Below are 12,840 nucleotides of genomic sequence, written 5' to 3'. Positions count from 1 at the left end.
TGTTTCTTATATTTCTTTGGTCTGGTGTGCACGGTTTAAACACCGTCACTTGCATTCTGGAGTTGGACATAGGACATGACATCCCTGACCAGTAAATCCCTTGAATGAGTGCATTTTCCCCCTCTGTGCATGTCTCCTTCTCGTCCATTGTCTGTCTTCTTTTCATGCCTGTCAGGCGGTGGCCATGACTGTGCACTTATAAAGGTCAGTGACCCAGCAGAGAGGGCAGGCCCTGCAGAAGGCCTGTTGATGAAGCATTTCAATGCACACTGAATTTGTTAGCTCTCTGGCTTACTCCCAGGGGCAGGGTACAATTGTTTCCTGTGTGGCACGGCACCCACCCGGAACTCTTATGGTATGGGCCATTCCAACTGGGAATCTCTAAACCACATCCTACAAAAGAAACACCCGATATTTCCCAGCTTATTAAATTCTTTTACCTGGCTCTCCTTCCCTTAATTTGTCTAGTATACCTGGTAAAACAAATTAAAACAAAAGCTTCCCTTATTTACATAAATGGTCAGTCATAGAGATGTTTTCAAGGGATTATTTATAAAACGGAGAGGCCACATGGACAGTAAATACCCATCTTTTAGGCTGAAGAGTTTAGAAGGCTATTGTCCTCAGCTTCTCCCTATTACAAACACTAAATTAAGCAAAAGCAGACTTGGTATTTCTTTTGAGATTGTCTCAAGAAGGCAAGCATTTATTTCTCTGTTTGGAGCATATACTTTTTAGTAAAGCAATGATGATCCAGGTGGAAACCAGTGATTGAAAAACAAAAGGCTCATCCCAAATTTCAAACTGCTGCAATCTTTGCTACAAGTAAAGAAGGCAGCTCATACTTGGGTGAAATCAAATAAAAAAGTTATGGGCTGTATGTTCTGGTTCTGGTCATAATGAAGTACCATGTATAGACTTTCCTTCCTATCGACAGCAGTTAATAAAGTCTAGACAAAAATATTAAAGGACAGCTATTTAAACATATTGGACAGAGACCAAAGCAGGCAGAAACCAGAGGGAATTTGATCCTTAAAGTAAGGAACCATACTGGATGAGCATGATATGTTTATGGATTTTCCTGAGGATGCTCTAGGGTCCACTTGGTACAAGACAACTAAAACTAAAGCAGAAAGTAATAGTCTTACTGGCCTGAGGATTTGGGGAATGGCGTTTGGGAGCTATCACAGTGACTGGAAATTGAGGAGTGAAAATCCCAGAAAGAGGGACCACAAAGGGAGTAGGCCCCAAATCTACTTATATCATCCTCTCAAACCCTTGGCTGACCCCTGAATTACACACATGCAGGGGAGATTCCAAGTTGCCCCATGGAAAACTATAGCTGGGAGGCTGAAAGAACAGAACAGAGATTTCAGCTCCTGTCCACTGCATGGAGACAGAGTATAGAATCTGAGTCATGCCAAGTTTGAGGAGCTTTGTAATTTTTCAAGATTTTTACTTAAACTCTAGAAAGTCATACCCTAGATATAAAGACTAGATAGTATATTTAAGGGGTTTGTCATAGGCCTAATGACAAAACTGAAACAGACCCCATCAAAGCCTCAAACCAAGTCTTTCCAAGTTCAGGGTGATCAACCAGTAACATAAGTACCAACTAGAACAAAATTCAATATTGTTCAGAGAAAAATAACAGAAACCAGAGTCTATAATGAATCCTCTACAATGTCCAGTATATAATAAAAAATTACTAGACATACAAAGAAACAACAAAAAAAATGTGATCAAATAGTAAATGATACAAGATGACCCAGCTGTTAGAAAAGTTAATGTAGCTATTCTATATTTGTAAAAGGGCTTAAAGAATAAGATAATAATAATGGGCAGACATGTCGGGAATTACAACAAAGATATGAAAAATTTAAAAAATGAACCAAATGGAAATTCTAGAACTGAAAATTATAATATTTAAAACAAAATTCAAAGATAGGCTTAAGAGTAGTTGAAAAGGTCAGGAAATTTGAAGACATCAATAGAAACTATCCAATCTGAAGAAAAGAGAAAAAAAATGTTTTACAGGTACGTGAAAAGAACTTCAGGGTCCTGTGGGAAAATATCAGTCTAAAAATCATTTAATTGGGTTCCCAGAAGAAGAGAGAGAAAAAGAAAAAAAAAATAAGAAATAGATGCAAATCACCCAAATTTGGTAGAAAACATCAAGTTATAGATCCACATAGTTCAGCAAAAAACCCCACATCTAGGTTCAGTTTAGCCAAGTTTCTGAACACCAATAAAGAGAAAATCCTGAAAAGCTGTCAGAGGAAAAAGACATCACATAAAAGGAGAGTGATACAGATTATCACTGACTTTTCAACAGAAACAATTGAACATCTTTCAAGTGCTGAATGATAAATTTAGTTCATCTAGAATTCTACAGCCAGCAAAACTATCCTTCAGAAATGAAGGTAATGTCTGCCTTCCTAAAGGAAGCAGAACAGAAACAATAGCAGGTACAAAACTCAGATCAATGGAAGCAAGAAAGAATACCAGTAATAGTTACACAAAAATGGATAAATGAAAAATATTTTTTTGTGCCAATAAAAAAAAAGAGCTCACTGTTTGAAGCAAAGTATGTAATATTGTATTTTGGTATTTATAGTACACATATATGTAATACGTAACTGGGAATTAATGGAATTTTACAGTTACTGGATTTTTATATTTTACCTGTAGGAGTAAAATATTCACTGTAAGGCCATGGTAAGTTAAGAATGAATAGTATTATTCCTAGAGCAATAACTTAAACAACATAAAAAGGTGGATTTTAAATCCATAGAGAAATTAAAATAAGTATTCTAAAAGTTGATTAACCCAAAATAGTGTAAGGAAGGAGAAACAAAGGGAAAAAGATAGGCAAATAGAAAACAAATAGAAAAATGGTAAGCCTAAATTCAACTATATCAATATTAAATATAAATAAACTCAACACCAATTAAAAGACAGATATTGCCAAATAGCATAAAAAAGCAAAATTCAATGATATGCAGTCTATAGGAGCTATAAAAAGACTAGCAGGTTGAGAATAAAAGTGAAGAGACATTCATGCAAATTGTAAGCAAAAGAACTATGGTGCAGCTATTTTAACCCAACCAAATGTGAAACTTGTACAAAGGGTATTACTAGAATTTAAAGGCATTCCATATTGATAAAATGCTCAATTCAATTGAAAGACATAATAATCAAATGTTTATGCAGTTAATAATAGAGGTTTAAAATACATGAAGTAAAAACTGACAGAACTAAGGAGAAAAATAAACAAATCCACAATCACAGAGACTTGAACGGCACAATTTCAGTAATTGATAGAAAAACTAGATGAGAAGTCAAGAGTATAGAAGATTTGAACATTATCAACCAGTTTGACCTAATGGACATTTATAAAATGCTACACCCCAAAACTTCAGAATACATGTTCTTTTCAAGTACCCATAGAATATTTATCAGGATAGACCATATGCATAAGTCAAATTTCAAAGGATTGAAATTTCACCAAGTTATTTTCTTAAACAGTGGAGTTAAAGTAAAACTTAACAACAGTAAGATACCTTGAAGACTGCAAAAGGAACTGTGGGTCAAACGAGAAATAAAAAAGGAAAATTAGAAACTATTTCAAAATAAATGAACATATAACATATCAAAAGTGTGGAATGCATCTAAATCAGTGTTTAGAGGGAATAAACATTAAATGATTATATTTTAATAAAAGAAAGATATAAAACAAATGATGTAAGATTTCACTTTAAATTGCTCTAAAAGAAGAAATTAAGCCATATATATAATTTCCATATATAAAATTTTTTAAAAGAACAAAAATCAATAAAATAGAAAACAATAGAGAAAAGTTAACAAAAGCCAAAAGAAGTTACTTTGAAAAGATTAAATAAAATTTATAAACTCCTAGCAAAGCTGATCAGGAAAAAAAGAGAAGCACAAATGATCAATATCAGGAATGAAACAGAGAATAATACTATTGATCCTATAGACATTAAAATGATAAAAAAAGAAAATAAGGGAGTATTATACCTTTATGCTAATGAATAGTACTGGAACAACTGGATAAACATATTGAAACCACAGGAACCTCAGCTCCCACCTCATACCACCCACAGAAATTAATTGAGATAGTTTTTAGATCTAAACCTAGAGTCTAAAACTAGAAAGTTTCTAGAAGAAAACATGGGAGAATATCTTTGAGACCATGGGTTGGCAAAGATTTTTTTTGAGGAAACAAAAACATTAAACATAAAAGGGAAATTTATAAATTGGACTTTGTCAAAATTTCTGAACTTCTGCTTATCTAAAAGACCCATTAATAAAATAAAACAATAAGCCACAGACTGTGAGAAAATATAATGCACATGTCTGAGAAAAGACTTATATAGGGAATACGTAAAGAACTCCTACAAATCAACAATTAAAAACCAAACAAGAATTTAAAAATTCACAAAATACTAGAACAGATAATTCACAAAAGAAAAGATATATATAAGAATAAATAAACATCTTTCATTGTCACAGAATTGCAAACTAAAACCATAGAAATATATCATTTCATACTGAAGCTTGGTGAGATTGTGGAATACCTAAAACTATCATACTGTGTTAGTGGAAATATAAAATGGTACCATCTATATGATATTATCTTAAGAAGTTACGTATATAACTACCATATCATTCAGTAATTCTACTCCTAGGTACTTACTCAAAGGAATTAAAACTATGTCCAAAAAAAGATGTGAATGAGAATATTCATGGACTTTTGGATTTACTGGAAGTGGCTGACATGGAATTTTCTGAGGTGATACAAATATTCTCTATTACAGTTATCAAAACTCATTGAATTGCACACTTTAGATATATGAGCTTCACTGTAAATGAATTTTTCTTCAAAAATTTTTTTAAAAAGCCAACATTGTCAAAATGTCACTTCTTCCTAAACTTGATCTATAGATACCATGCAACCCCAGAAAGTTCCAGCAAGTTATTTTGTGGACACTGGCAAACTGATTACAAAGTTTTTATGGAGATGCACAAGACCCAGAATAGCTCACACAACATGGAAAAACAAATCAGAGGATGGACCCTACCTGGCTTTAAAATTTACTAGAAAAGCTGTAATTATCACAAGAGTGTATTATTAGTGAGAAAACAGGCAGATCAGTGGAACAGAATAAAGAGGCCAGAAGTAGATTCACATAAACAGAGCCAACCCTGGTAGTTGACATAGGAGCAAAGGCAATACAATGGAGAAAAGATAATCTCCTCAACCAATGGTGTTGGAACAACTGGACAACCACATGCAAAAAAAAAAAAAATCTAAATACAGCCTTCACAAAAATTAACTCAAAATGGATCAAAAACCTAAATGTAGGGGCGCCTGGGTAGCGCCGTCATTAGGCGTCTGCCTTCAGCTCAGGGCGTGATCCCGGCGTTCCGGGATCGAGTCCCACATCGGGCTCCTCCGCTAGGAGCCTGCTTCTTCCTCTCCCACTCCCCCTGCTTGTGTTCCCTCTCTCGCTGGCTGTCTATCTCTGTCAAATAAATAAAAATAAAAAAATCTTAAAAACAAAACAAAAAAAACCTAAATGTAAAATGTGAAACTCTAAAACTGAAATTATAAAAGATAATATAAGAGAAAACCTGGAGGACCTTGGGTACGGTGATGAATTTTTAGATACAATACCAAAAGCATGGTCCATGAAAGAAATAATGGAGAAGCTAAACTTATTAAAATTAAAAACAGGGGCGCCTGGGTGGCACAGCGGTTAAGCGTCTGCCTTCAGCTCAGGGCGTGATCCCGGCGTTCTGGGATCGAGCCCCACATCAGGCTCCTCTGCTATGAGCCTGCTTCTTCCTCTCCCACTCCTCCTGCCTGTGTTCCCTCTCTCGCTGGCTGTCTCTGTCGAATAAATAAATAAAATCTTTAAAAAAAAAAAAAATTAAAAACATCTGCTCTGTGAAAAATAATGTCAAGAGCATGAGAAGACCAGCCAGAGACTGGGAGAAAATATTTGCAAAAGACACATCTGATAAAGAACTATTATGCAAAATATACAAAGAACACTTAAGTAAGAAAACAACCTGATTAAAAGATGGGATAATACCTTGACGCCTCACCAAAGAAGCCATACAGATGGCAAATAGGCACATGAAAAGATGCTCCATGTCACATGTCATTAGGGAATTGAAAATTAAAACAATAATGAGCTATCACTACACACCTATTAGAATGGCTAAAATCCAGAACACAGACAACACCAAATGCTGACGAAGATGTGGAGGAACAGGAACTCTCATTGAGCATTGGTAAGAATGCAAAATGGTACAGGCATTGTGGAAGACAGTTTGGTGATTTCTTACAAAACCAAACATAATCTTAGCATATGATCCAGCAGTTGCACTCCTTGGTATTTACCCAAAGGAGCTGAAAACTTAGGCTCACACAAAATCCTGCACAAAGATGTTTTATTCATAAGTGCTAAAACCTAGAAGCAACCAAGGTGTCTTTCAGTAGGTGAATGGATAAATAAACTAGATACATCCAGACAACAGAATATTATTCAGCACTAAAAATAAATGGGCTATCAAGCCATGAAAAGACATGGAAGAACCTTGAATGTCTATTACTAAGTGAAAGAAACAGTCTGAAATTGACTACACACTAATGATATTCTGGAAAAGGCAAAACTATGCGGGCGATAAAAAGATTACTGGTTGCCAGGGATTTGGGGATGGATTTATAATGACGGATATTTATCATTTGCTCAAACCCATAGCATATACAATGCTAAGAGTGAACCTTAATGTCAGCTATGAACTTGGGGTAATTATAATGTGTCAGTGTGGGTTTATCAGTTGTAACAAATGTACTACTCAGTTGGGGGCTATTGATAATGGAGTCTATGGGGCAGGGAATATTTGGGAAATCTATGTAATTTCCCCTTGATTTTGCAGTGAACCTGAAATTGCTCTGAAAAAAAAAAAAAACAAAGTCTTTTTTAAAAAAGCCGTTATCATATGGTTTCACTCATTTATGGAACATAAGAAGTAGGAAGATCTGTAGGAGAAGAAAAGGAAGAAGAAAGGGGGGGTAAACAGAAGGTGGAAGGAACCATGAGAGACTATGGACTCTGGGAAACAAATTGAGGGCTTCAGAGGGGTGGGGGAATGGGATAGGCTGGTGATGGGTATTAAGGAGGGCATGTATTGCATGGTGCACTGGGTGTTACATGCAAGTAATAAATCATGGAACTTTAAAAAATTTAATTAACTAAAAAAAAAAGCCAAGACACAAACCAATTTCGTGCTTGCCACTCTTTCTTTATGAGATAAAGTAACAATTTCATAAAACATTGAAAGAAAGACGTAAAAGGTTTCTTAAATGATGATCCTTTAGCCTTTGTATATTCTCTATTCACCACTTCTAGTTGCTTCTATTTGCTATAAACCTGTAACTTCTTAGAGACTTGGGAGGACACTTTGACAGGGCCTATCAAAGCTGTACCTGCTGTACCTTTGACCCAGCTATCCCCCTTGTAGAAACCTGTCCCTAGAAATATTCACATTCAGTGCAAAAAGATATATGGGCAATGACCTCACTGTAGCAAGGCTTGGAATAAGAAGAAATTGGAGACAGTTAAATGTCTATCTATAGGGCCATGGTTAACAAATTATGGCCATCTAGGTTAATAAATACTGTGTAGCTGCTACAAGAAAGTACAAATATTAGATGCGTATGAAATACTTTCATGTTAAAGAACTGGGCTATAGAACAACATGAATAATATTTTGTCAGTTCTGTAAAAATAACTCCCTTCTTTCTCTTTGCTTGTCTCCTTCCTTTTCCTTTGTAAATGCATAGGAAATGCCATAAAGGATACACATCAAACTATTATGAGTGGAAGGGAGTGGAAAGATGGCAGGTGAGAACTTTAAAGTTTTTTTACTTTCTATATGCTACATAGTTTAATTTTTCTTCTCAATGAATGTATGGTTGTTTTGTAATTAATATTTTTTTCTAATTTTCTCGAGATGTAATTGACATATAACATTGTATTTGTTTAAGGTGTACAACATAATGATTTGATATATGTATGTATTGCAAAATGATTTCCTCAGTAAGTTTAGTTAATATCCATCAGCTCACATAGTTACAACAATTTTTTTCTTGTGATGAGAACTTTCAAGATCTGTTGTTTTAGCAACTTACAAATATACAGCACAGTATTATTTACTATAGTCACCACACTATACATTACATCCCCAGAACTTAATTTATCTTATAGATAGAAGTTTGTACCTTTTGACCGCTTTCATTCATTTCCCTATCACCCCCTCTTCCTGGCCCCACCTCACCTCTGGTTGTTTCAAAAAGAAAGGAGGAAAAGGAAAGGAAGGGGAAGGAAGGAAAGAAGGAAGGGAAGAAGGGAGAGAGGGAGGAAGGAAGGAAGGAAGGAAGGAGACAATAGTTATCTGTACTGCAGAGTCAAAGGACCCATAATTCTCAGTGTTCATGATTGACCAGGACTTAGAAGAATGACTTCAGGTAGGGCCCAGATTAGATCCCAATTGCAAATATTTCTTATTTTTAAAGACAGAATATTAGATCCCACAATTTCCCTTGGTAACCATTTTCATTTGTTTTTTTAAATTTTTAAAATGTTAATTTATTTTAGAGAGCGCGCGTGGGGGAGGGGCAGAGGGAGCGAAAATTCCAGCAGACTCAGCTGCAGGGAGCCCTCAGCTTGATCTCACAACCCTGAGATATGACCTGAGCCAAAACCAAGAGCCAGATGCTTAACTGACTGAGCCACCCAGGCGCCCTGGTCACCATTTTCATTTGTAATCGTCTTTATAATGAGATATTACTTTCTTATATCTGAGTACCTCTGTCCCTAGTGTAGAAACAGAACAGCTGATTCGCATATATTAACACACAGTGTTAACTTTCAATTACCCATATTAAGGTTAAGGGAGGAGCAGTGACTTGGATAAGAAAACCCATCCCCACTTCCTATTTTCATGTTTCCTTTTTTAGAGCCCATCACTATAAAGCGTAAGAACCTGAAGAATAGAGGTGCACTGCACAGGCACAGCCTTGGAGGCCCACACAACTGGAAGTTCCGCTCTGTCTCCTACCACCTATGCGCCCTTGGGCAAAGTAATTAACCTTCCTAAACCTCAGTCTCCACATTTGGAAATGCTTATAATCATAATGGTAATGGTGATGGTGATGGTAATGGTAATGGTGATAATAATCCCTCCTACCTTGCAGACCAGTTGTAAGAATTATAAGAATGAATTAAAGCATCTTGCTTGTAATAGGTGCTCAATTGGGATTACATTTAATCCAACCCTCTAAGGTAACCTAGAGTGCTAGTGGAGCAGAGTGGAGATAAGAACTCACATCTCTTTAAGTCAAGGATAGGTCTCTTCATTACAGGGTTTCTGTTAGAGAGTCTCTTTGAATACGATAATTTTTGGGCTATTACTATCTTACCTGACCGTTGCTCATCGCCGTCTCCCGTGTTGAGATCCACTTTGTAGTTGAGGAGAGCCTTATATACAGTAGTCCTGGCTTATCTGCCGCTTGGCTTTCTGTGGTTTCAGGTTCCCGCCATCAGCCGGACAACCGAGATCCGGAAGCAAATGATCCTCGCTCTGAGGCACGCCGTCGCAATGCTTACGTCATTCCCTTCACTTCATCTCATTCCGTAGGCGTTTTATCATCTCACATCCTCATAGGACGAAGAAGGGAAAATACTGCATAAGAAGATATTTTGAGAAAGAGACCACATTCACATAATTTTTATGAGAGTATATTGTTATAATTGTTCTATTTCATTATTAGTTATTATTTTTAATCTCTTACTGTGCCTAATTTATAAATTAAATATTATCGTAGGAATGTACGTACAGGAAAAAACAATATATATAGGGCTCAGCGGTATCCACAATTTCAGGAGGGTCTTAGAACGTATCCCCCATGGTTAAGGGTGGGAGGACTAATGTACACGTATTCCAGAATGTAAAGGGTTATTTTCTACATGTGGATGGTGGGCAGTTTATTCCTTCGACCTCACTAGAAAGGTTCACGCTAAAGGAAATGGGATTATTTTCACCAGGAGGGATTTAGATTAGACGGGAAGAAGAACTTCCTGACTGATGATTTCCTTCCCTGCAGTCCTTAAAAATAGAATAGTTGCCCACTTTTTCAGTTTTTAATATGCAGGCAGTTAGAATAGATGATTTTTCAAGATCTCTTTTAATATTAATATTACTTTTGTCACAGGCTGTGTTTCTAAGAGGAACTCGCTTTATGCACATCTATGAATTAAAGAATATGGAGGGTATTTGTTCCCAAAGCAATGCGAAGTACCTCTTTTGTCTTGACGTTGTCTCTTTAAAGGCCTATAAAATTATACACAACAGTTTTAGCAAGCTAAAAACTAAGCCATGGGAAATACACAGAAAGAGATTTAGGAAAGCATTGTGTGATAAAAATTTACTTTTGTATAGCACATTAGAATTATTTATTATAATTATTATTTTTTATAGGTATTTGAAGGAAATCTCAAAGGGCTCTGGACTGAGTCTGAAATCTAGTTCTTTGGACTAGGTGGTCTAACCTGTAATTTGACGCCACCATGTGGGCAAATGAAAATAAATATAAAGTAACACTGACATCTAGTGGATTCTCCTTGTTACTGCCATTGTTTGAGGTGGAGCTTAAACTCAAATTTAACTCCAGTGTCTTAGAAATCCGACTGGATAGGACCTGAGAGTCCCTTCTCCTCATTTTAAGAGTATATTTTTAAAAAGTTTCCAAACATATGTTAGTACCTAAGAATTGTTATTTTATTGTTGTTTTTTTAATTTAATTTTATTGTGGGAACAGAATGTGATCTGTGTGATGGTGACTGAGAATTTGTTGAGACTTCTTTTGAAAGCTAACCTGTGCTAGCTTTTTGTCATTGTTCCATGTGCTTGAAAGGAAATATACTTTTGTTTTATTTTGTTTGTTTTTGTTTTTTGCAGCGTTCTTATATATAACCGTGCAGTCTAAATACTAGTTTGGTTGTCCAAGTTTTCTATATCCTAAGGATGGGGCAGGGGGCATGGTGAGGGAGTTACTCAATTTATTATATTGTGATACAAATAAGATAAAAATCTTCCTCCATGATTGTGGTTTATACAAATCTCTTTACGCTTTTGTTAAGTTTTTTTGCTTTTGAATGTACATTGTTAAATGCACATAAATTCATGGCTTTTAAATCTTCTTAGTGAAATGGTCTTTTAAATTATGTAGTGTCTCTCTTTATCCCCATTATTGCCTTTTGCCTTAAGTTCCATTTTATATTTCGTTAGTATTGCTACAATAGCTTCCCTTAGGAAATAATTTGCCTGGTATTTCTTAAGTCCTTTTATCGTTATTGACCTTTCTTTGTCCTTTTATGTAAGTTATGTCTCTTGTAAGCCTTCCATGGCTGGCTTTAAAAAAAAAAAAAATCTGACGATCTCTATCTTTCAACAGAAGTTATTCTCTTTACAAATACTGTGATTTCAATAGTGAGTTTATTCTCTTTAAGAATACTGATCACTGATATATTTAAACTTACTTCCACCACCTTATTTTGTGTTTTTTTTATTTACTGTTTTTTCTTTGTACTTTATTTTTCTTTTTCCTATGATCTTTTGGGGGTATATATATATATTATATATTACATATATATATTAATATATAATATATATATTTATATATAGATAGATATCGACAGATATATAGATAGATAGATATAGATATAGATATAGATATAGATATAGATATAGATATAGATAGATATATGTTCTTTTCTCTATTATTTTAGGATACATTGTACTACTAGTTTTCTTTCAGCTCTCTTTTTTAAGTAGGCTCCATGCCCACTGTGTAGCCTGATGTGGGGCTTGAACTCATGACCCTGAGATCAAGACCTGAACTGAGATCAAGAGTCAGGCACTCAACTGACTGAGTCACCCAGGTGCCCCTCTTTTAGCTCTTTTTATCATGAAATTGTTCAGCTATAAATATAAATGGATGACACCCCACGTGCCCTTCTCCCAGGTTTAAGAAGTTTTAATAATCCTAGCATTTGACTGTAACTGCCTCGTTTATTAAATAAGAAAAAAATTACAAATTCAGTTAAGTCTTTGTGTATCCCTCTTCAATCTCATTTTTCCTTCTCTCTCTCTCTCAAGGATTCACCTCTATTATGAATTTGATGTCTATTAATTTCACATATGCTTTAAAATTTCATTTTGTATTTTCTAGTTTTAAGTGTTTTTTTTTTCTGGTTTAAACAGCTATATGAGAATATCTTTCTTATCAACACTATGGGTACATCCATTTGTGTTCTTTGGTATGCATCCGTTTCACCCCTTTAATTCCTATATAGTAGTATTTCATTTGTTATACACACATTTTAGTTCTCCCTATTCTCCTGTTGATGGATAATTAGTTTTTCCCTAAGTTTTTCTTATTTCAAGCAATGCTAGAATGATGTTCTTTCACCTTTATCCATGTGCACCTGTGAGAATTTTTTAAAGCATATTTTTTTGTCTATGTACCCCTAAAATGACAAACATGTAATTTCTTGCACATTTTTAAAGATAGTATTTATAAGTTTTCATTTAAAATATGAATAATGGCAAATGATGTGATTTTCAGTTTATTGTAAATATCAATATTTTAAAATACAACCATTCAAAATATACAAATGTCAAAGCAGGTTGATAGGCACCATTACCATCAATATAAAGAAACATAAGAAGTTCTGTTATACA

At 35.0% G+C, this 12,840-nt stretch overlaps 1 protein-coding gene across 1 annotated transcript in view; it reads right to left on the bottom strand.

Moving 5' to 3' along the window:
- The window catches only part of LOC121105845, a 145,305-nt gene extending 135,563 nt beyond the window's left edge, over nt 1-9,742 (bottom strand). The window contains exon 1 of the transcript XR_005838598.1: nt 9,518-9,742. The gene's annotated coding sequence lies outside the window, so the exon portion shown is untranslated. The remainder of the gene's footprint in view (nt 1-9,517) is intronic.
- Between the last annotated feature and the right edge of the window lie 3,098 nt (nt 9,743-12,840).

This window comes from Ursus maritimus, unplaced genomic scaffold, assembly GCF_017311325.1.
Source record: "Ursus maritimus isolate PB19 unplaced genomic scaffold, ASM1731132v1 scaffold_3, whole genome shotgun sequence".
Taxonomy (NCBI): Eukaryota; Metazoa; Chordata; class Mammalia; order Carnivora; family Ursidae; genus Ursus; species Ursus maritimus.
The sequence above is the reverse complement of the archived record's forward strand: the minus strand, read 5'-3'. Positions and strand labels throughout refer to the sequence as shown.